The sequence below is a fragment of the Cynocephalus volans genome, chromosome 1 (assembly GCF_027409185.1).
Source record: "Cynocephalus volans isolate mCynVol1 chromosome 1, mCynVol1.pri, whole genome shotgun sequence".
Lineage (NCBI taxonomy): Eukaryota > Metazoa > Chordata > Mammalia > Dermoptera > Cynocephalidae > Cynocephalus > Cynocephalus volans.
In genome coordinates this window covers 254671054-254697420 of record NC_084460.1, presented here as the reverse complement: position 1 = coordinate 254697420, position 26367 = coordinate 254671054, and the positions used below count along the sequence as shown (strand labels likewise).

The 26367-nt window shown below is 36.8% G+C and overlaps 1 protein-coding gene and 1 pseudogene across 4 annotated transcripts in view; both read right to left on the bottom strand.

Annotated features, from left to right (window-relative positions):
• GULP1 (GULP PTB domain containing engulfment adaptor 1) overlaps positions 1-26367 on the bottom strand; it is a 282987-nt gene that overhangs the window by 233638 nt on the left and 22982 nt on the right. The window lies entirely within an intron of this gene.
• LOC134363563 (SIN3-HDAC complex-associated factor-like) lies at positions 8731-9442 on the bottom strand (annotated as a pseudogene).

The window sequence follows — 26367 nt, the reverse complement described above, 5'->3', positions numbered from 1 at the left end:
GTGCATTAAAATTTATTTTAATGATAAAAATAATATACGATCATGGTAAATCATGTAAATCATGGTTTACATTAGGATGTAAAGATAAGTAAAAGTATAAATTGTTCACAATCCCAACAATCAGAAATAATCAGCCATTGATAACATTTTGGGGATATCCTCCTAAATAGATTTTTTTATAAGTAGATGCTACTATATACAAAAACAGAATTATATTATACAAACTATTTTGTAACTGAAAAATCTTGGAGCATCTCATTCCACAGTAATTACATTCCACAATATTACATGGTCATGTATAATAACAATTTTTATTTATAATCACATGACATATTTGTTAAAAATGTAAACTGCTGGACTCCATCTCCAACCTCCTGAAACAGTCTTTGAAAAGAGAGTCCTGGAATATTCATCTTAACCCTCTAAGTGATCCTTATGTACAGTAAACTTTGAGAGCCACTTACCACAGATAGTGCTTTTAAATCACTACAGTGAAATGACCAAGTGGAGGTTTCAGAGCTATTTATTTTGGCTGCACAAAAGAAAGCATAAGGGCTATTACAAAACGGAATGGGTTACCATCCCAGTTGATGAGCCCCTGGCCCTCTGCAAATAGATTTTGAATTACTAGTCTCAGGGATGTGGTGGTCATTCTGTATCAGGAAAGAGGTTGAAAGAGATCATTTCTAAGGTCTGTCTCAACTGTAAGATCCTAAGACTCTATAATTAAAGAATGTTACAGCTAAATTATACTGCAGAGGCAAGAAAAGATTATTTACCTGGGAAGACAGTTATAAAACTGGCTAAACATGCTTTTTAGGAAGTGGTTTAGTGATAAGGCTGCTCTCAAAGCTGACAGAAACTTCCTACATAATTAATAGAAAATATTTTTTTCAAGAAAATTTGACTTTTTAACTGTGATTCATGAAAGTTTTCCTTGGTAGCGCTAAAGGCTCTGGTTGAAACAGGGGCTGGGGTAGAAGAGTCTATGAAACTGTGGAAATACAATGATCTAATTTAATCTTTTCATTTTCAAACAAAGAACCTGAAGCCCGAAGAAGTTGTAAATTCACATGGCTAGTCAGTGACAAAATAACTGTCTTAGAAATCCATACTTCTGACTCCATTTCTAGTGTTTTTGGCAATAGAGATCTCTATACTACTGAAAATTGTCTTTTACTCAAAATCCTAAACTTAGAGCTAAATTTCAGAAGGCCCAAGTGTTTAAAATTTTGTAAAACAGAGATGGCATGCTATAAACAAATGGCTTCAAATAATTGCATTTTTAAAGTAGATTGACGTTTCAAGGATAGCTGCAATAATGCTCCTTATGTTTGTTCTCTTGTCAGAGTTATAATTAAATTATGTTTGGCAGGAAAATCAGTAATTACTCTCTTCCTGACATTTAAATAAAGACAATATTTTCAAACATAGTTTTTGTGTTATACTCACTTTATATGTTTTCCTATGAGTTTACATAGACATGTCAGTATTTTAATGGATATGTAAGTTCACAGGTGCTTATTTAGTATATATTTTACTTATAGAATATACATGCTCTTTATTTTCTATAACATATTATGTCTAATCTTAATAATGTTTTTAAAGGTTGACTGGACTGACCCAACTACTATATATTTATGGTGAAAATTATATTTACCAATATTCAACTACAGAGTTTAAGAAACAATAGCCTAAGTAGTTTCACTAAGTCTCAAAACTTTAAATACCATCTATATGTTGATAAATCCTAAATTTGTATTTCTAGCCTAGTGTTTCCGATGAACTACCATGGGACATGAACTAAACCCATCTACTTCAATGCATCTCAAACTTAACAGGTCCAAAATCAAATTCCTAATCTTCCTCCCAAAATTCTTTCTCCAGTTGTTGTCCTTGTATCAGAAAAGACAGATCCATCCATCCAGTTGCTAAACTTGGTGTAATTCTGGATTCATCTCTTAACTTATATCCATCAGCAAATCTTGTCCCCATATTGTGAAAATACATCCAGAATCCCCTTACTTCTCACTACCTTTGCTACGATAATCACCACCATGGTTTTCAATAGCCTCCTACATAGCATCCCTGTTTCCACCTTTGCCCCCATACAGACTATTCTCCAAATAGTAGCCAGGGTGATGCATCATAAAGTTTGTCATTGCCTCCAATGACTTCCAATCTCACACTGAGTATAAGCCCTATAAAGGCACTTTATGACCTTCCCACCTCATTCTATAACTCTCTGATTTAATTTTCTACCACTCTCCCATTTGCTTACTCCATTCCAGCCACCCAGTCCAACTTGCTGTCCATCCAACATTCAAAGAAAAGAGCTGCTGTTTTTCTATGCAGAAGGTTCTTTTCCCACACATCTCTGTGGCTTTTTGCCTTATCTCCTTCAAATGTCACTGATAATGACAAACCAGTATGGAGATATTACTAGACCAGCATCTGTACCAGTCAGGTCCCAGCAAACGGGTGCCACATTAAATTAAAATAATTGGTGAAAAGTTCAATATTTGCAATCATGTGGGAAGGATGTAGCAAAGCCAAAAGGGAAAAGACAGAACCTCAAGGATAGTATTAATAGGGCTATTGCCTTCTCCACCCATGAGGGGACAAGAGGGAGGGAAGATACTAGAAAGTAGAAACAGTCCAATAGAGAGAGCTGCCTTGAGAAAAATGCCAATGATTGGAGGAGGGCAGCAGTCAGCCCAAGGCATCTGCGAGAAAGGAGCTCAAAGAACAAATACCCTGAAATCACACTTCTCCCTCCCTCATATCTCTTCCCAGTGGGCCTATTAATATAATCCATATTGGTTTGCCTCCCAGGGCAGAGAGGAGGATGGAGAAGAGCAGAGAATAGATCTGGAGAAGACAATCTAAGATACCCAACCCACCACCTCATTTCATTTCTTCCTAGTCCTCTTACTTGCTATATTTTTTTCCATAACACATATCATTATCTGACACATTATATATTTTATTCTTTTGTTGGCTTGCCTCCCCCACTAAGATGTTAGTACCCTTAGGGCATGAATTTTTGTCTGCTCATACACCGTAGTCTCCCTAGCACCTAACACAGTACTTAGCACATATTAGGCATTCACATAATATTTGCTGAATGAATCAATATGATGAAATAATGATTGTCCACCGAATAAGACCTTTAAACATGATATATTAACTATAATTCCTAAAGAAGAACTCCTCTTTTCCCAACTTCCTAATTGGGAGGTACTGAGGTCATCCAAAGGAGAGACTAGGTAGGCTTGCATAAGCTTGATATGGTGAATAAGTCGTAAGGTGTCTTGTATGTCTCAGATTCTGCCTTAGAGAACTTAAGGTTGGTTATCATATTCACCAAGATAGGGAAATATAAAAGAAAGGAGGTAGGATACTAAACGAGTATTAAAGGTCCCCCAATCCTGCTGCCTTGCAGGTGATTTATGAGCTGATTCATGATGTTTGATGTATATCATAGAAGTTTCTGATTTTTAAGAGTGGAAAAGAAAATAATATATACGTTATATTCCAAAAGGCAAGGAAGTATTAAATATTTAAATATCTATCCTATATAATTGTATTCACCATGAATAAATCAAGCAAGGTGTCTCACAGGCCACTTCATCCCCCTGTCAAAAGTTCACTAAAGAAAAGCTTTGAGGAGCAAATACTAGTAGAACCTCTGATTTCTTGTTTTTCTAAATTATTTGTGACATTTGGGGACTTGTTTGTGCAGCAATCAAAAAAGCATTATTTCTTTTGTTACAGTTTCCCACACACCCCAAAGCTGGTGCAATTAAATAAAAAGATAAAACAGTGGTGCAGAAGAGCAAACATCTGTTTTACTTATAAAAACTGAGGAATTCATGTTGGTGGAGAATTTATTAGCAAGGAATATATTTACTGATTCTAGTAGCACTTCCCAGGCCACTCCAGTAAGAAAGGCAAAATTGCAGCAGGGTTATACATCATTAGGAGAAACAGAGTTGGAAAACACTAGAAGATATCTCTTCTCTAGGTCTTCCACACCTATTCCCAATTTCATTAAGAAAAGAATCTCATTCTCTGTTGATCCCCATCTGTCTTCATTTTCCTGAAAGGGAAGATGGGAATAAAAGAGGTTGAGAGGAGATAGAGAAGGATGGAAATAGATAGACGGCTGCTATGAAGTTTTTGAAATTTACTCTAATCTTAATCCTGGAAATATTACATACTCTAGTAGCAGTCATCATGTATTTTCATCCTATTACAGACATTTTCTACCAAAAGGACATCAGGTATGTTACTAAGATTGCTCTCCAACTTAAGAAGTTAAATAATCCCTGAAAATGATCTTTGGGTTCCTGGAAGAAATCTGTTTGCTATTGGGACTCCATTCCACATGGCTTCCATTTAGGGACAGATCCAGGTATTGTGAACTTTGAAGCTTATATGATGGGGGTAGAAGAGCCTTTTAAGAAAATAACTTGCAAAATGTAATAAATGAATGATCTGACAGTTATCACAAAAAAATCACAATATCCAGGATAATTACACACATTTTCAGATAATTACTATCCTTGCTTCAGTATACTTTTCTCTTTTGGTGTTTTCTTTTGTTTCGCTTTGGCTGGTACGCTTTGGTTGCCTCTTCATATTTCAAAGATTTTTTAATATTTTCTTTATTTTTTCAGAAGACTTTATTCAATACCATAAATTTGACTATCAGTATCCAACAGTATAAATAGCACAAAACAAATTTGTAGATTTCTAATATTTTAATACAGAATCCATGACTACATGCAGTACATCATGTAGGAAAAGAGAGATAGAGGAGGAAAAAGAAGATTGTGGTTGAGTTCCAGTAAAATAAATACAGAAGTGATGGTAGCATGTAGGATTATTTTTCCCAAAATGAAGAAAAATAAAATGTTAAGTTTAGATTAAGAACTGCAAAACTATAGGGTGCCCATAAGAAGTACCTCACTCCTTATTGTTATACTATCCAATTTTTAATACCCAGTTTGAAAAATAAGCACTGTGTCATGTTATTATAAGGCAGGCAAATGCCCCTCCCTCCTTTAGAAAAGCCTGAATTGGTGATTTTTCTTTTTTCCTGAACTTCTAGAAAAGAGGCAATGAGAGTACTTTGGTTTGGGTTCAAGTGAGAGGTTTTCAATGAGGATTTTGGAATTGAAGAGCCCCACATTCAGGATATGTCCATGTTCAGAAAGCCTGACTAAAAGAAGCCAAACTAAAACCAACTCACTTAGCGTTAATACACACCTCTTTCCTTTCAGTTAATTTTTTTTTTAAAATATAAAGTGGAAAACAAAAAAACCCTAATAAGTTAAAATGAGTCAAACACCCACTCTACACAGGTAAGACCTTCACAAAGGTCAACTGAAGTAATCCTGAGCTAAAACTGAATTGTGCAGGCTTTCAATTAAGTCACCAAACAGTCATGTAATGCAAACAAAAGTCAATTATTTACACACTCAGTAAACGCTCTTAGAAATGTGCCCCGAGAAGCATTACCGTTGTTTTGTGCCCCTGGAGACTTGCACATTTTATTCTTCAGACAGTTTAACATTTTTAATGGAGTGTGTTCTCTACCATATGGTAATGCTTTAATACTATTCATACAAGATCTTGCCTATCCTAAAGGTTTGCCATTTCCCCAAGAGCAGCTTTGATTCTGCTTTAGAAGTTTCACATGAATTAAAATCTTTATCAAATATTAATATGAAGTGAGGTGACACAGGATGCCACATAGACAGTCAATTTACTTCTCTGTATATTTAGAAATTACTTTCTCTTTCAAGGTATTTACACCAGAAAGCTCGGTCTTCACTGCTTAATAATCAGCAGTACAGGTTTAATCATCAGAAAGTTGGTGAGACCTTAATATTTCAAAATTATTAAAAACCATCTCTAGGAGCAATCCATGTTACTGAGTTATGCCAAATTTATTATTATGATGGAAAACAAGTGTAGCTAGCCAACTTTTAAAAAGCCCCAATCACTGTTTTTCAAGTAGAGAGACTAAAACTACATTCAGTTTATTGTATGACAAATCCCATCTCTGTCCCCTGAAATTCCCCTAGTTTCATTCATTAGAAGGGGATTTTTATTTTATTATTTATTTTCCCTTTTTTTTTAAATTTTTTTTTATTTATTATTTTATTTTTTTTTATTTTGTTGATATACATTGTGGCTGATTATTGCTCCCCATCACCAAAACCTCCCTCCCTTCTCCCTCCCCCCCTCCCCCACAACAATGTCCTTTCTGTTTGCTTGTCGTATGAACTTCAAATAATTGCGGTTGTTATATCTTCTTCCCCCCCCCGTTTTTTTTTTTTTTGTGTGTGTGTGTGTGTGTGTGTGAATTTATATATTAATTTTTACCTCCCACCAATAAGTGAGAACATGTGGTATTTCTCTTTCTGTGCCTGACTTGTTTCACTTAATATAATTCTCTCAAGGTCCATCCATGTTGTTGCAAATGGCAATATTTCATTCGTTTTTATAGCTGAGGAGTATTCCATTGTGTAGATGTACCACATTTTCCGTATCCACTCATCCGATGATGGGCATTTGGGCTGGTTCCAACTCTTGGCTATTGTAAAGAGTGCTGCGATAAACATTGGGGAACAGGTATACCTTCGACTTGATGATTTCCATTCCTCTGGGTATATTCCCAACAGTGGGATAGCTGGGTCGTATGGTAGATCTATCTGCAATTGTTTGAGGAACCTCCATACCATTTTCCATAGAGGCTGAACCATTTTGCAGTCCCACCAACAATGTATGAGAGTTCCTTTTTCTCCGCAACCTCGCCAGCATTTATCGTTCATAGTCTTTTGGATTTTAGCCATCCTAACTGGGGTTAGATGGTATCTCAGATCATATCTATAGATGCTGAAAAAGCATTTGATAAAGTTCAGCACTCATTCATGACAAAGACCCTCTATAAGTTAGGTATAGAGGGAAAGTATCTCAACATAATTAAAGCCATATATGACAAACCCACTGCCAATATCATCCTGAATGGGGAAAAGCTGAAAGCTTTTCCTTTAAGAACAGGAACTAGACAAGGATGCCCACTCTCACCACTCCTATTCAACATAGTGTTGGAAGTACTAGCCAGAGCAATCAAAGAAGAGAAGGAAATAAAGGGCATCCAGATTGGAAAAGATGAAGTCAAACTGTCCCTGTTTGCAGATGACATGATCCTATATATTGAACATCCTAAAACCTCTACAAAAAAACTGTTGGAATTGATAAATGATTTCAGCACAGTAGCAGGATACAAAATCAACACACAAAAATCAGTAGCATTTCTTTTCTCCAATAGTGAACATGCAGAACGAGAAATCAAGAAAGCCTGCCTATTTACAATAGCCACCAAAAAAATAAAATACTTAGGAATTGAGTTAACCAAGGAGGTGAAAAATCTCTATAATGAGAACTACAAACCACTGCTGAGAGAAATTAGAGAGGATACGAGAAGATGGAAAGATATCCCATACTCTTGGAGTAGAAGAATCAACATAGTGAAAATGTCCATACTACCCAAAGTGATATACAAATTCAATGCAATCCCCATCAAAATTCCAAAGACATTTTTCTCAGAAATGGAAAAAACTATTCAGACATTTATATGGAACAATAAAAGACCACGCATAGCCAAAGCAATGCTGAGCAAAAAAAATAAAGCTGGAGGCATAACACTACCTGACTTTAAGCTATACTACAAAGCTATAATAACCAAAACAGTATGGTACTGGCATAAAAACAGACACACTGACCAATGGAATAGAATAGAGAATCCAGAAATCAACCCACACACTTACTGCCATCTGATCTTTGACAAAGGCACCAAGCCTATTCACTGGCGAAGGGACTGCCTCTTTAGCAAATGGTGCTGGGAGAACTGGATATCCATATGCAGGAGAATGAAACTAGATCCATACCTCTCACCGTATACTAAAATCAACTCAAAATGGATTAAGGATTTAAATATAGACCCTGAAACAATAAAACTTCTTAAAGAAAACATAGGAGAAACACTTCAGGAAATAGGACTGGGCACAGACTTCATGAATACGACCCCAAAAGCACGGGCAACCAAAGGAAAAATAAACAAATGGGATTATATCAAACTAAAAAGCTTCTGCACAGCAAAAGAAACAATTAAAAGAGTTAAAAGACAACCAACAGAGTGGGAGAAAATATTTGCAAAATACACATCTGACAAAGGATTAATATCCAGAATATATAAGGAACTCAAACAACTTTACAAGAAGAAAACAAGCAACCCAATTAAAAAATGGGCAAAAGAGCTAAGTAGGCATTTCTCTAAGGAAGATATACAAATGGCCAACAGACATATGAAAAAATGCTCAACATCACTCAGCATCCGGGAAATGCAAATCAAAACCACATTGAGAAGGGGATTTTTAAAAAAGACTTAAAGAGCACTTTACAGCAGCATTCAGATTTCATATAAAATACTCAGTATCTTAAATATTACACACATTTCTTTTTTATTTTAAGAAGCTAGACACTGGCTTCAGAATTTGTGGGACTGGGGGAAGAATAACCCTTTCAGAACTATTCTACAAACTGTCTTTTGGCAGAATAGCAGGTATCCAAGTTAAAAATAAGAGGGTCAGTTTGTCACTTTGTGGTCTTTTCAAATATAAACGGCTTTTTATTCCCCTTCGACATCCACCTCAGTCACCACTCCTGAGTGGAGATGGGCAGAGGCTCCTGCCCCTTTTCCTCTAGGTTGTCAGCAACTGCTTTCTTCTTGCATTAAGGCCTGAATAGATGTGTGTCGATGAGGACTTCCCCAAAACACCATTTATAGATAATCCCACAACATATGTTCTGTCTTTTCTACTGTGTGAAATCTAAAAAGAAAAAAAAAAACAGTGTTGTGTTAGAGCTGGAAGCCTTCTCTGTATCTGATCCGTCATCTGACTTGTTACTGTAACAAGGAGATGGAGTTGGGCAGGCACTTGAAGTGGTACTGTGAGCATCAGAACTGTGACTTTTAAATTCCTTTTGCAGTTTACTGATCTGTTTGCCTTTTATCCTATTTCCAGATAGTGTTGAATTTCTTTGGTTTCAATGCAATCTTTAGACTGGGTCCTGCCCTGGCAACTACCACATGATTTCAGCAGGTTGTTTTCTTCTTCTTCTTCTTTTTTTTTTTTTTTTTTTTTCCTTTTTATCCTGCTGGCAACTTAACTTCTTCCATCTTTTCACGAGCAGGACATAGGCACTGCAGATGACTCCTGACCAGTCTCATGCAAAAACAGTTCTGGAAGTGCTTCTCATAGTGTTTATTGTCAGTGAATTGAGAGCTGGATGATTAAGCTCTGCAAATACAGCAGCCCTCTCCACTTCAGTACGTCTTTGGTTTGTGCAAACCAAACATCTTTTCTTCTGGGCAACAGTCTTCCAAAAACAGTGCTTCCATGCACAACAATATTCCTGAAGTGTGAAGTGCACACCAGACCAACTCCCCCTTCAAGTGCTTCCTCCTCCTTTACTCGGATTTTATAATATTTTCTATGGAGAGACTGGAAAGATTATTCAATCTTTCCTCTATCAGGGTCAATCAAAGTTATTGTTTCCTCTCTACTCACATGCTTTCAGTGCCAGATGCTTTCAGAGGCATGCACATGACAAGACGAGCTCTGGCCATGTACTCCGCACTCTGGGTGCAGGGGCTCATTAGGATAGCACTAGGAGAAGAAGGAAGATTCCTGGGAGACATTCCTTTACCAGGACAGTAGACATAACTTAACTATATGCTGACATAGCTTTGAGCCTCATAAATATTAGGTTGACCATATGAAATTGCCAATGTACAATCATTTTCAACCTCCAAAAATAACAGTTTTATATGGCTTACACTAATATAGCCCACTAAGACCCAAAATAAATGTATTCCCAACTCAGTATCCTATTAGCCAAATTCCAAAATTGCCCATGGCCCTTCTAACACCACTTTGCACTAGGAGAAATATGACAGAGGTGGGTAGACATGCAAAAAGACCACAGTTTTAACCTGATCGTGTTTAAATCATCTTAATTGCAAATTCTATATATGACCATGTGAACGAGGCCCAGGGTCTTGGGCAAAGCCTGGGAAAATAAGGGGCCCTGAAGGCTAACGTCCATTTACATCATAGTAAATTGCCTCTGTAGTCCCAATCCTATCACTGGAAGTTTTTTCATCTGACCAGTCCCAAGGAAGCTTACACGGGGCAACAGAAAAGTGAAGACACTTTGCTTTTTCCCAAGGAAAAATACTTCCCACATGTCACAAAGAAATGATTCCCAGTTTATAGACACAAGCAGAGCAGAGCCTTGTCCATCTATAACTAGATTCAGATAATCCTGTCCAAGATGATGAAAATTTCTGTGAAACAAATAGTCCTATGTTGGCAAAGGAACCTTATCTCCTTATCATTATTCCCTAGGACATTCACTAATTGCGTGTTCCGTACACTAGGTACCTTCCCCTCATGTGGGCACATGTAAAACACAGCACCTTCTGATAAAAATGGTCTCAATACAAAATGTAAACTTGTGCTTTATCTGGAATCTGACACCAGGCTATTTGCTAAATGGCCCTAAGGTGAAATAGCTTTCTGGTCATTTGGTTTTTAAATCTGGCACAAAATGCCACACAGAGAACAGAGTTCAGCTAGAGACCTCAATCCATTTTAATAAGAACTTTTTTTTCCTTTCTGGTTTTCCAGATAAGTCTCTTCACAGCAGACTGATGCCTTGTATAGGCAGACTGTTTATCTGCTGAATTCTGCTGAGTCGGCAGCACAGTCTAGGAGAACTGTGCTGAGTCTACACAATGGCCACCATCTGTTGCAGGGTTTCTAGGAACAGTGTCATCAGCATGAAACACGGCATCAGCCCTAATAATTAAAGGACTGCTTTGGAAGCTAAAACCAATAATGGAAACCTGTTCCAGAAGGTCATTAACACCTGGCTTCTCTGCAATAGTTAAGAACACTGCTACATAAGGATAATAAATAAAATTATGCCAAGCATTCACTCAATTTGTATTTCAAAAGATATCAAATATAGTCAACATAGATTTTAGACTCAGATCAGACTTCAGCTATGCCACTAAGACATTGACATTGATAAGAGTAATAACAACAATAGTAATAAAACATTATTTTACTGAGGGGCTACTATGTGTCAGGCTCTGTGTGAGCTGCTTCAGACATGTCTTAATTTTCCCATTAACCCAATAAGGGAAGTACTATTTTCTAAAACACAAACTATTTTAACCCTCTATTATCTCATTTTTTTAATCTGTAAAACAAAAATAATTTCACTTATTTTTGCAAGATTTTGGTAACGTATTGAGCATTTCATATGGATGTATAAAATAATAAAATATATATGTTATTTAAATATAATTAAACTCTTAAAAAGCTTATACAGACTGTATAATAATGTATATGTAATGAAATATTAGCTCTAGACTCAATATGTATAACAAAGTATAGAAAACTGCAAGCATCCCATCAGGTGAGCTAGGACACTGCCTTACTGATTCCACAGATATAAGAAACAAGTTAACAAAAATGAAACACAACAGCTGAGTGGGGTACATCTTCATTTAAATTAGTCAATATGTATTAAAAGCCCACTCCAGTATAGTAGGAAACCACAAAGAAAGTAATAAATGCAGACTTCCGGAACTGTCTTTTAAGGATACAGAACATATATGGGTATTACGTTGTTCTGTCATTTGGAACAATGCATATAACAATAATAATAATGAAATGAGTGGCAAAACAATGCATTAGTCCAGACACTCGGAAATCAAGGATCTATGAAGAGTAAGAGCTGAGAAACATTTATGCTCGGTATATAATTTTCGGACTAAAATCTACCTCTGACATAAAAGTGGTGTCTACATGCTGAGTGACAAGGTTAGCTAGTAGAGCTATCCCAGTCAACACTATGCCTATGGGCAGTGCTTGCCATTCTCTCCATATACCACTTTTCTCTTTATTTCCTGCCCTATTAGTCAAAATATCTCAAAGGTAGATAGGATAAAGAGTCGAGAGAAACTTTAGAATATACTGGCTTTACCCGTCTACAAATTTTCGTACTGGTCCTATAAATTAAATATGAAAAATTATAGCTAGAATAATAATTACTAATACCAGAAAGATAAATTTACCAGAATGCTTTTTATTATCACCACCTACATCAGAATGAAATGTCTTGCTTAAATCATGAACATGTATATCCAGAAACAAAGGAGATAAGAAAGCTTACCAGAAAAAATACCTCATCCTCAAATGACTTACAAAAATATATATGTACACATATGTATATATACATATGTAATATACAAACATATTATAGACACACACACATACACACAATTTGAAACCGAGAAAACAAATGTTAAAGTAAATGAGGTAAGATAATAACAATAGGTTAATATAGGCAAAGGATATTCTTTCTATGCTTCTTGAAAATTTATACAAGCTTTTAAATTATTTTGAAATAAAGAGTTATGAAAAGAAAGCTGGCAAAAAATATTTAACCATAAAATAAAACAAAATGCAAGTGAAGTTTCAAGTATTTCTTCCTCTTAGAAATAAAGATGACTCTAATAATCGCTATAATCTTTTTCTAAAGGAGAATTTGAAAATTTTTAAAAGTTACAGTCAATAACAATAATATCTAATTCAGTATATAACACTATGTTGTTTTTTTCTTACATGACTCTCCTATGTATAAATAATGAATCTCTGACAGAAACAACAATGAAAATTAAACTTAAAATAATTCTAGTTGGCCAGACATAACATGAGATTGAACAAAACATAAAGTAACAACAGTCAAATTTTATTTGTTCCCTTTTTAATAACTACATTATATTCAAAGCTGCCAGTCTGAAATATAATCAGGAATCACATTGCATTCTCTAGGGAGTCCACCAAGTACTGTCATAGCCTCAAACATTTCTGGCAAGTATGGATGCCCCAGATTCTCCCAAGTTAGAGACTATAAACATGATTAAGTATAATCTACTTTAAGGATATTCAAAATCTGCACTGAGCCCTGGAAAAAATGTACTAATAAACGTTTTAGTATGTAGTAGCTTTGTTCAGCACCAACACACTCACCAGGATTTAAAAAGATTAGAAATAAGCCAACACTTCTAAATAAAATCAATTTTTAAATTGGTTAAATAATTAAGCTGAGGTACAAATTTAATGGTTCTTAAGTCATCATAGTCAATGTTTTAAAGTTCAACTTAAAATAAACAGGCAACTAATGAGGGAAGGAAAAATCTTCATGTGTCATTTAAAAGCAGGTTCTTTTGAGTATTATTCTTCTCAAAAAGAAAGCAGTGAAAAGTTTGTTGGCATCTTACATATTCACAAAGCAATTATTGTTAGAGGTGTAGTTTCACAATGTTCCCCAGAAAAACGATTTAGGGGCATCAGAGACTCCTCAACAAAGCTAATTAACAGTGCTGACATTCAGTCATCTACTCATTTAGTCCTGAGTAAATATTCCATGCAAGAGCAGCATGAAAGTTCAGACTGAGGACCTTTTTTAGACATTAGGATGTCTTATAATTAAATTCTTATTTTCCTTTTATTGACAATAGCCCTCTGGACTAAGTTTAAGACAAATATACATGGTACTAAATTTTGCTATGCTATGTGTGTTGTAATGTTCCATTGAAGATACAAAAAAGATATAAAAGCAAATTTTTATCTTCAGGAGCCTAACTATATGACTCAATTATTTAAATTAATAAATTCTTTTGCATATTCTATTGGCAAGCATGCTAGGTTTTTTCCCATCTGGTAACCTGCTTTACAGAAAAAATTCATAAAGGAGTAAGACATGGGGATGCCTTATAATCTCCTGATGCCATGCCACAGCAATTTCCCCCTTAAAAATTAAAAACCAGCATTAGGACTCATAAATGGGAAGCTCTGGCTCTAAATGACTACATTTAATGGGTACATACAAACTTGAAAAAGTAGAAAAACAGTGATAGTAAAAGCAGGGAGGCTTCTCTTTCCCCACCTTTGTACACACACACACACACACACACACACACACACACACACACACACACACACACACACTTGCATAATCTTAAGATATCTCCTCAATGGTGCATTTTCACTAAGTTCTCACATACAAACTCCTTAACTGCATACTTGTTCTGAGGAAGGAAGTGATTTATCTATGGGTGGCTAAACACTGAGTGATGGAGTTTGGATGTGTGGTCCCCTCCAAAACTCATGTGGAAATTTGATCCCCAGTGTGGCAGTGTTGGAAACTGATTGAGTCATGGGGGTGGATCCCACATGAATGGATTAATTCTCTCCCTGGGGGATAGAAAGGGGGGATTAATGAGTGAATTCTCGCTCTATTAGTTCCCACGAGAGCTAGTTGTTTAAAAAGACCCTGGTACCTTCTCTCTCTCTCTTGCTTCCTCTCGCCATGTGATCTGCTCGTACCTGCTGGCTGGCTGCCACTTTCCGCCATGAGTAGAAGCAGCCTGAGGCCTGTGCCAGATGCAGCTGTCCCAGAATCGTAAGCCAAATAAACCTCTGTTCTTCATAATTACCTAGTCTCAGGTATTCTGTTATAGCAACAAAATGGACTGATACATTGAGATTCTTAACGATATTGTTTGAATAAATATTAAAATAACGTTCCTTCATAAATAAGCAGTTTTTCATCTTTCTTTTTTTTTTTTTTTTTTTTTTTTTTGCATTTCTTTTTTTTTTTTTTTTTTTTTTTTTTTTTTTTTTTTTTTTTACATTTTATTTTGTCGATATACATTGTAGCTGATTAATGCTCCCCATCACCAAAACCTCCCTCCCTTCTCCCTCCCCCCCTCCCCCCCAACCATGTCCTTTCTGTTTCTTTGTTGTATCAACTTCAAATAATTGTGGTTGTTATATCTTCTTACCCCCCCCCCGTTTGTGTGTGTATGTGTGTATGTGTGTGTGTGAATTTATATATTAATTTTTAGCTCCCACCAATAAGTGAGAACATGTGGTATTTCTCTTTCTGTGCCTGACTTGTTTCACTTAATATAATCCTCTCGAGGTCCATCCATGTTGTTGCAAATGGCAGTATTTCATTCGTTTTTATAGCTGAGTAGTATTCCATTGTGTAGATGTACCACATTTTCCGTATCCACTCATCTGATGATGGACATTTGGGCTGGTTCCAACTCTTGGCTATTGTAAAGAGTGCTGCGATGAACATTGGGGAACAGGTATACCTTCGACTTGATGATTTCCATTCCTCTGGGTATATTCCCAACAATGGGATGGCTGGGTCGTATGGTAGATCTATTTGCAATTGTTTAAGGAACCTCCATACCATTTTCCATAGAGGCTGCACCATTTTGCAGTCCCACCAACAATGTATGAGAGTTCCTTTTTCTCCGCAGCCTCGCCAGCATTTATCGTTCATAGTCTTTTGGATTTTAGCCATCCTAACTGGGGTTAGATGGTATCTCAATGTGGTTTTGATTTGCATTTCCCGGATGCTGAGTGATGTTGAGCATTTTTTCATATGTCTGTTGGCCATTTGGATATCTTCCTTAGAGAAATGCCTACTTAGCTCTTTTGCCCATTTTTTAATTGGGTTGCTTGTTTTCTTCTTGTAAAGTTGTTTGAGTTCCTTATATATTCTGGATATTAATCCTTTGTCAGATGTATATTTTGCAAATATTTTCTCCCACTCTGTTGGTTGTCTTTTAACTCTTTTAATTGTTTCTTTTGCTGTGCAGAAGCTTTTTAGTTTGATATAATCCCATTTGTTTATTTTTCCTTTGGTTGCCCGTGCTTTTGGGGTCGTATTCATGAAGTCTGTGCCCAGTCCTATTTCCTGAAGTGTTTCCCCTATGTTTTCTTTAAGAAGTTTTATTGTCTCAGGGTGTATATTTAAATCCTTAATCCATTTTGAGTTGATTTTAGTATATGGTGAGAGGTATGGATCTAGTTTCATTCTCCTGCATAACGATATCCAGTTATCCCAGCACCACTTGCTGAAGAGGCAGTCCCTTCCCCAGTGAATAGGCTTGGTGCCTTTGTCAAAGATCAGATGGCAGTAAGTGTGAGGGTTGATTTCTGGATTCTCTATTCTATTCCATTGGTCAGTGTGTCTGTTTTTATGCCAGTACCATACTGTTTTGGTTATTATAGCTTTGTAGTATAGCTTAAAGTCAGGTAGTGTTATGCCTCCAGCTTTATTTTTTTTGCTGAGCATTGCTTTGGCTATTCGTGGTCTTTTATTGTTCCATATAAATGTCTGAATAGTTTTTTCCATTTCTGAGAAAAATGTCTTTGGAATTTTGATGGGGATTGCATTGAATTTGTATATCACTTTGGGTAGTATGGACATTTTCACTATGTTGATTCTTCCAATCCAAGAGCATGGGATATCTTTCCATCTTCTTGTATCCTCTCTAATTTCTCTCAGCAGTGGTTTGTAGTTCTCATTATAGAGATTTTTCACCTCCTTGGTTAACTCAATTCCTAAGTATTTTATTTTTTTGGTGGCTATTGTAAATGGGCAGGCTTTCTTGATTTCTCCTTCTGCATGTTCGCTATTGGAGAAAAGAAATGCTACTGATTTTTGTGTGTTGATTTTGTATCCTGCTACTGTGCTGAAATCATTTATCAATTCCAACAGTTTTTTTGTAGAGGTTTTAGGCTGTTCGATATATAGGATCATGTCATCTGCAAACAGGGACAGTTTGACTTCATCTTTTCCAATCTGGATGCCCTTTATTTCCTTCTCTTCTCTGATTGCTCTGGCTAGTACTTCCAACACTATGTTGAATAGGAGTGGTGAGAGTGGGCATCCTTGTCTAGTGCCTGTTCTTAAAGGAAAAGCTTTCAGCTTTTCCCCATTCAGGATGATATTGGCAGTGGGTTTGGCATATATGGCTTTAATTATGTTGAGATACTTTCCCTCTATACCTAACTTATAGAGGGTCTTTGTCATGAATGAGTGCTGAACTTTATCAAATGCTTTTTCAGCATCTATAGAGATGATCATATGGTCCTTGTGTTTGAGTTTATTAATATGGTGTATCACATTTATTGATTTGCGTATGTTGAACCAACCTTGCATCCCTGGGATGAATCCCACTTGATCGTGATGAATAATTTTTCGTATGTGTTGCTGTATTCTGTTTGCTAGTATTTTAGTGAGGATTTTTGCATCTATATTCATCAAGGATATCGGCCTGTAGTTTTCTTTTTTGGTTATATCTTTACCTGGTTTTGGTATCAGGATGATGTTTGCTTCATAGAATGAGTTTGGGAGATTTGCGTCCGTTTCAATCTTTTGGAATAGTTTGTAAAGAATCGGTGTCAATTCCTCTTTGAATGTTTGGTAAAATTCTGCTGTGAATCCATCTGGTCCTGGGCTTTTCTTTGTTGGGAGCCTTCTGATAACAGCTTCAATCTCCTTTATTGTTATTGGTCTGTTCAAATTTTCTACGTCTTCACGGTTCAGTTTTGGGAGCTTGTGTGTGTCCAGAAATTTATCCATTTCCTCCAGATTTTCAAATTTGTTGGCGTATAGCTGTTTATAGTAGTCTCGAATGATTGCTTGTATTTCAGATGAATCAGTTGTAATATCGCCTTTTTCATTTCTAATTTTTGTTATTTGAGTCTTCTCTCTTCTTTTTTTTGTTAGCCATGCTAATGGTTTGTCAATTTTATTTATCTTTTCAAAAAACCAACTTTTTGATTCGTTGATCTTTTGAATTGTTTTTTGGTTTTCAATTTCATTCAGTTCTGCTCTGATCTTAATGATTTCTTTCCGTCTGCTAACTTTAGGATTGGATTGTTCTTGTTTTTCTAGTTCTTTAAGGTGAAGTGTTAGGTTGTTCACTTGCCATCTTTCCATTCTTCTGAAGTGAGCATTTAATGCAATAAATTTTCCCCTCAATACTGCTTTTGCAGTATCCCACAGGTTTTGGTATGATGTATCATTGTTTTCATTAGTTTCAATAAACTTTTTGATTTCCTGCTTGATTTCTTCTTGGACCCATATGTCATTAAGTAGAATGCTGTTTAATTTCCATGTGTTTGTATAGTTTCCAGAGTTTTGTTTGTTATTAATTTCTAGTTTTAATCCATTGTGGTCTGAGAAGATACATGGGATAATTCCAATTTTTTTGAATTTATTGAGACTTGATTTGTGACCTAATATGTGATCTATCTTGGAGAATGATCCATGTGCTGATGAGAAGAATGAATATTCTGAGGTTGTTGGGTGGAATGTTCTGTAGATATCTGCCAATTCCAATTGGTCTAGAGTCTTGTTTAGATCTTGTGTTTCTCTACTGATTCTTTGCCTAGATGATCTGTCTAATATTGACAGTGGAGTGTTCAGGTCCCCTGTTATTATGGTATTAGTGTCTATTTCCTTCTTTAGGTCTAATAGAGTTTGTTTTATAAATCTGGCTGCTCCAACATTGGGTGCGTACATATTTATGATTGTTATGTCTTCTTGATGGATCAGTCCTTTTATCATTAAGTAGTGTCCCTCATTGTCTCTTTTTATGGTTTTTAGTTTAAAGTCTATTTTGTCAGATATAAGAATAGCCACTCCAGCTCGTTTTTCTTTTCTGTTTGCATGGTAAATCTTTTTCCATCCTTTTACTCTTAGTCTGTGTGAATCTTTATGGGTGAGGTGGGTCTCTTGTAGGCAGCATATAGTTGGGTCCTGCTTTTTGATCCAGTCAGCCAGTCTGTGTCTTTTAATTGGGGAATTTAAGCCTTTAACATTAAGAGTTGTTATTGAAAGGTGTTGATTTATTCTTAGCATTTTATTGGTTGTTTGGTTGTCTTAGGTGTCTTTTGTTCCTTGCTTTCTGATTTACTGTTTGGTTTCTTTGTTTGTTGGTTCCTTAGGTTGTAGATAGTGTTTTTGTTAGCTTGTTTTCTCTTCATGAATGCCATTTTTATTGTACTAGCGGGTTTAGATTTTTCTTAGGTTTTTATGGCAGTGGTGGTTATTTTTCAGGAACCAAACCCAGTACTCCCTTGAGGATTTCTTGTAAGGGTGGTCTTGTGGTAGTGAACTCCCGCAGTTTTTGTTTGTCTGAGAAATATACTATTTGCCCCTCATTTCGGAAGGATAGCCTTGCAGGGTAGAGTATTCTTGGCTGGCAATCTTTGTCTTTTAGTATTTTGAAAATATCATCCCATTCCTTTCTAGCTTTTAGGGTTTGTGATGAAAAGTCTGATGTTAACCTGATTGGGGCTCCCTTATAGGTGATTTGACGCTTCTCTCTTGCAGCTTTTAAGATTCTCTCTTTGTCTCTGAGTTTTGCCAATTTGACTATGACATGTCTTGGAGAAGGCCTTTTTGGGTTGAATACGTTTGGAGATCGTTGAGCTTCCTGGATCTGAAGATCTGTGATTTTTCCTATACCTGGGAAGTTTTCTGCCACTATTTTGTTGAATATGTTTTCAATGGAATCTCCATTTTCCTCCCCTTCTGGAATACCCATGACTCGGATATTTGAGCGCTTGAGGTTGTCTGATATCTCTCTCAGATTTTCTTCCATGTCCTTGATTCTTTTTTCTTTCTTTTTGTCTGCTTGTGTTATTTCAAACAGCCCATCTTCAAGTTCAGAGGTTCTCTCTTCAACTTCGACAAGCCTGCTGGTTAAACTCTCCGTTGTGTTTTTTATTTCGCTGAATAACTTCTTCAGTTCAGCAAGTTCTGCTACATTTTTTTTCAGGACATTGATTTCCTTGTATATTTCCTCTTTCAGATCCTGTATACTTTTCCTCATTTCATCATGATGTCTAGCTGAGTTTTCTTGTATCTCATTCAGTTTCCTTAGAATTATCACTCGAAATTCCTTATCAGTTATTTCAAGGGCTTCTTGTTCTATAGGATCTAGAGTATGAGATTTATTAACTTTTGGTGGTGTACTTTCTTGATTTTTTGTATTTCTGGTGTCTTTTTTTTGGTGTTTATTCATTGTGGCAGGGGGTTTCACAGTCCACCGGTTTAAGACTAATGACTAACTAGGATGTTGCTGTGGTTGCCAATTTGGTATGGCTCCCGCCGTGACTGCTCAGTTGGCCTCTAGTGTCTTGTGTGTGTGGTTGCCTCGGGTCTTGGGCTTCTCCGGGGATCCACCTTTCTGGTCAGCTTGTACTCTGCTGGGCTGGTGGATCACGTACCACAGGGTGTGTGATCTCTGTTGAGCTTTCACTTTCTGTACAGGACTTCTCCCCGTTCAGTGTGCTCTGGCCCAGGCTGTTAGATCGTGCAGTGGCGACCCCACTGGGTGTGTGGTTTCTGTCGAGTCTCCGCCTCCCTGGCCGCACGTCTCCCCCCTCTGTGCACACTGTGCTGGGTTGGGGCGTGTCTTCTGCACCCCTGGTCTATCAGCTGGGCCTTCAAGACCCTGCTCAGCACCGCCTCGCCCAGGAAGTCTACCAGGTTTCTGCTAGGCACAGACGACCAGTCTCTCTGGGTGCCTTTGTAGCACTGTGTAGATCTTTCTCGGGTCTTGTTCACCTTTGTATCCCCCCGGTATAAACCGAATCTAGTGCCCGCCTGCAGCCTGCTCTCCGGCAGGTTCAAGCAGACCTGGGAACTCTCCTACCACACTATTCCCAACCAGAAATTCGTTAGGCTTTTTTCCAAACTGGTGGTCGCAGAGATGGTATCTGCCTCCCAGTAACAGGGAGTTTACCGGGGCCGGAGTCCAGGGTGTGGTGGAGTGACAGTCGGCCCGCCCGTACTTCCTAGCCCTCCCAAAACTGGTCGGGACGCCCCACACCCCCAGCCCTGCCAGAGAACCGTGGAGGGAGTGGGAGAGGAGGTCGGCCCGCAGGGTCCGGAAAGCCCCGCGCCAGGCCAAGCAAGTGGGAGGGCTCAGTGATGGCCGAGCAGGGCGGAGCTGCCCGCACCTGGGAAAATGGAGGCAGCACCGGGGCAATGAGTGGCCTGGTGGTGCAGGCGGGGAGCCGCGTGGGCATCCACCCCCCGAACAGAGCTTTGCCAGGGATCACTCACAGTGCTGTGCCAGGTCGGGCGCTCGCTCTGTCTCTGGTTTGTTGCCTTCCGTGTTCTCGGCGCTGCCGCCTCGGGCTGTTCAGTCGCGGCGCCGCTCGGGCGCTCCCAGGAGTCTTCTTTAATGCCGGCCTGAAACCTCGAATCCTGGATAGGGCAGCTGGCCGCCTTCAGTGCGGCCCCAGCCTCCGGGATCCTGGCTGCATCCACAGCAGCCCTGGCGCCGTGTTCCCTGTTTCAAGACTCGCTTTTGCAGCTAAGAATCAGTTCTTTTCCTGCTCCACACTTCAAAGCTGTTGCCTGTAAATGAGGCAGCCTCTCCTGCCGGGGGCAAAGTGGCGTTGAGCCCCCACGACCGGCCAGCAGCAGCAGTCCTCCCTTAAGAGATGGCCAGAGAAAGGTCCACAAGTTTCCCGGCTGCCTGAGGCCCAGTGGCCACCTTTTCCACCTCAGCTACTCCGCACCAGCCGCCGCAGCCGCCGCCATCTTGAAAACCCAGTTTTTCATCTTTCAAACACTTATTTATTGCCAAGTGCAACTTTGCATGCAAGGAATGGAGTCCATAGAATGAAAAAGAATATGTGCCACAACACAGTCCCTGCTCAGGGTGGTTACAGAGGGAACAGATCGGAAATCAGATATGACTGACTCAAAAACCCATGCCTTTCCTCTACGCCAAGATTACAATCTAACCATAAAATGGTAAAATAAAATGAAATAATCACAGAAAGTACAATGGCAGGTCAGGAAGAAAATGGATATTACACCCTGTTTGTGAAGGAAAGGAGAACTCATGAAGCTCAAGGTGAAAGGTGAAATGTGAGCTTAACCTGGCAAGGAGTGTAGATATTTACAGACAAATGAATTTATATTGATTTTCAGGAAAACTCAGTGAACGAGAAGAGGGGACAGCAAAAGCAAAGGTAAAATCTCCTAAGGACACAATGACTGTCCTGTTTTTGTAGAGTACAGGCACAATGAGAACATATAAGGAAAGGGCAAATGGTGGAGGGAATAGAGAGTAGAGATGAAGAGTTCTGGACAAAAGGCAGGATCCTGAAGACTTGGGACCAGGATGAAATATGATCAGAACTGCAATGAACAAAAGTGAGAAAATACCAAATGCTAAGAGAAAAGTTAAGAAAAAATGTTAAGCAACCAGGCAAGAGGTATTGAAAGCCAAAATCAGGGTCAGCGAAGTAGTGGGAATGAAAATTGCCTGGCTCTAATGTAGCTCTCGGCCATAAAGTCTACAATTTTAAATAAATGTGACCTTTACTACAAAGAGCTAAGTCAAGATGGCGTAAGAAACTTGTCAACATACATTTCTGAAATAAACCTCCATGAAACAGCTGAAATAACAATGGTAGAGAAGAACTGCAGAGTTGTGAGAAAGAGAAATAGCTGCAGAAATACCTGATAAAAGAATAATAAACTACCATGAATATAATATGCCCAGCCACATGTTATAAACTCTTTTTAATGTCATTCCTGAGGAGATCTAGAATTAAACAAGCTGGAATCAGCTTCAATTCTCTCCTTCACTTTAACATATCACTAAAGGTTATGCCATGAGAAGAGTGCAAAATGAAGAAATCGTACTGTTGCTTCTCTTACAACCCTACCTCACTAGCCAATGCCAACCTCCTCTCCCACCCCCCAAAAGAGTTCTAAGACATAAACGTATTACATTGAATTATATTCTATACTTGTTTATATTGTGTAGAGATCACTGTGTATAAAATTTCAAAATTATGAAGCAGAAGAATTTTTGTCATGTTCTGGAAGATTCCTACTTAAAACCTGAAGCCTCTGCAAATCAAATGTCAAGTTTTATAATGCACGAATTCTTTCCCTCCTCAACTCAATAGTAGGTGATTTTCTAGGTGATTTTAAGTGATTCCTGAGTAAGCTTTTAACCCTGTAACCCTTTTTACTTTCCTATTTACTTTGATGTGTATTAAAATAGAAGACCATGATCTATTTCCATTTTAAATATATATATTTTTTTAAAGTTTGCTTGAATAAAAATATTAAAATCTGTACAAGCAATATCAGATATTGCCAGTAATACATTAAAGGTTTAAATATGAAAAAAAATTTACAATGACACTGTGCATATAATTGTATTTTAACATCCACTAAGCATAGTGGCATAGATATTGTTACCAGAATATTAATTTTTACTAGTTTTTACTTGATCTCCAGTTTATGGAGAATCAGGTCTATTACTTTAGTTAGAATCAGTATTAGTATTATATAATATTGATACCTAGAATACGGTTTACATTATTTTGAAAACAAAGAAAACACTCATCTTTCTATTGCATTTGCCACTTTCAAATCTTTTGAAATTGGTTTAAGTAGTTAAAAACAGAAATTATAAAAGCAAAATCTGAAATTACAGATGCAAAGATAGGTGTGTTGAAAACCAAAATTAATTGATAAATTAAAATTAATACAATGTTTGAATTTCACATTCATATTTTAACTTCAAAAAATGTTGAGTGTTGCTTCTGGAAAGGAAGTGACTTAAGTATAGGTTGGGAAAAGCTTAAAATAGGTAATTCTCTTAAAACAGCCTATAATAGAAATTTCTTTAAAGTCAACAGGAAATTCATTAAACATGAATATATACTAAGGGTGGAAATAAGAACATTAAGTCTAAAATTACAGGAAATGTTTTTTGAAGTAGTCTAAATTTCATTGTGAAGGAGAGTTTTGTTTTGTTTTGTTTTTTTGGTGGTGGCCTTTTTCTGGAGAAGAGCAGCAAAATTTTAAATTTCAAGATAAATATGTCTGAAAACATTTCCTAGGAAGTACATAGGATAGGATTTTCATTATTAAAACACATTCACAGTGTTTTGCAAATTTGAGGTAAAATATTAAAATTTTAGTTTATGTTAATTCCATTTAAATTGAAGATTACTCACATCCAAATATTAGGAGATAAGTGTTGAGGAATTCTGTGTGAAAAAAACCATACACATGTACCCTTCATGATACAGCATCTATCCTGGAGGGTTTGTTTTGTTTTTTAACCAAACATGTTTCTCAGAGAACATGTTTACATGTTGCATCGCACTGCATTAGCCCAAATGCATATATTTTTTTAAGTATTAGGAGTTAAATTGCTAAATAAACTTCTGTCAAGACATAGGAAAAAAGGTCTGATTTCAAGTTACTGATTTCCCATACACAGGTGTAGGCATTTCTTTTAAATTGGAGAGGACTTTTTCATCAGCAATTTTTTTTTCTTTCTAACTATGCAACAAATAAATATCTGCTGCTAAGGTAATTAAAATCAATTAAGCATATATGGAGTGAAGATTTAATAGTGTTATATTTATGACAATGTAATCATTCTTCAAAATCTGTTATAAAACTGATTCAAGGATAGCTACTTATCACTGAAAAATATATGTAAGAAAAATTTTATGAGTTTAGAAATGCTACCAAACAATGGTTCTTACCAGAGTGCTTTTGCTTCCCAGAGGACATCTGGCATAAACTGGGAGTGTTTTGCCGCTCAGGGGACATTGACAACATCAGGAGGCATTTTTGACTGTCACAACTGGGGTGTTATGTTGGCACCTAGAAGGCAGAGGCCAGGGATGTCGCTAAACATCCTACAATGTATAGGACATCTTCCTGAACAACAAAGAGTTATCTGGCCCAAAATGTCATTATTGCTGAGGTTCAGAAACCCCATATTATACTCATCACCATCAAACATGCTCCAACATGTTAGGGTCAAAGACAGAAAAAATAGAAAAGGTACAGAAGATCAAATGAGAGAGTGGACAATATTTAAAACTACATCAGAATCAATGAAAGAAAAATCTGAAGTATTCTAATCAATATTTACTCTATGGCTAATATGGGAAGTGCAATATGGGGGTGATACTGTAGTTATAATCACAAACATAAAAAAAGAATGTGGGCAAACTTGGCAAATATCCATAAGAGATAAAAGGATTCTTATTTTTTTAAACTAAATTTCTGGCTTGATGAATGAACTGACTTTACACAATTATTTTACACTCTCGTGGAAATGTATACTATTCCTCAGAAGTGCTTTGCAAGGAAAATGCTAGATTTACCTGGAGAGACTCACACCAAGCAGCAGTAGTAACCACTCAGGTAGATCTCTCCGAATAATAAAGAATGGACTTCAGCTGTACAAGCAAATCTCCTTAATTCCAAAGAATGTTGATCTCCTCCAACTTAAGTTAAAAGAATATACATTATAATCTCATTTTAAAATTTATTAACAGTAAAGTGTACATGTTTGCAAATGGTTAAAATTTTGTGCTGGGTGCATATTAAACCTGGGGTATGGGTGTGAGGGGGCATGAGGATATACATTCATATTTAGTTCTGTCTTGTGTTTAAATCTTTTTTAATGGGAATGCATTCGTGTGTAATAACTTTTATTCTTACAGAGAATGAGTTTTTTCAAAACCAAGATACGAAAATTCTGCTATAGCCTGTTATCATTTAATAAAATATCATGATTTATATGAGATACAAATTGTTTCAAAGTTGCAGTAACAGCTTTAATCATACTCCGGAAAAGGAATCTGCTAGTTAAAGAAATCCTACCATATTATTCCATAAATAATTTAAAAAATAGAATACAAATATCACCCATAAATGAAATGATGTGTTGAGTTACATTTCCATTTATGGACTTTACTGAAAGAAAAGACAATTGAATGCCATCAGCACCCCATTGTTACTGCTGGGAATTTTACTGACACTTTTACTTTGATATCTGTCTGAAAATTAATTACCTGATGGGCATGTAGGCTATTTTTACGAACTTAGAAATTCTCTGACTAGTTATAAAAAGTGTCTACACACTATAAAATAGATTCCATAAATGTTTTACAACTTTCATAAGTTATTCCGATTCATTAAAATAACATATAGAGATATAGTCAATGAACAGTTAAAGAAATACTTCGAATTTTTTGCATTCAACTTTATAATTCCGAGCAAGAATAACTGCACTTTACTAAATTATGATTCATCTTCCTCAGTTATAAACATATTTTAGAGAACATAAAATGAATTAGAAGAAAATCAGTTATTTCATCCAACTAAAATTTGGCAGGTATCAAAGTTTTCTCACTTATCAATTAGGGTAATTTACAATAAATAGCCAGGTGAAACTTCTGCCAATGCTAAAGATTAGCTTGCTAAGGTGTAAAAATTGAACAATGAAAAACTGGAAATGAAAATGCCATGATCATAAAATCAGGC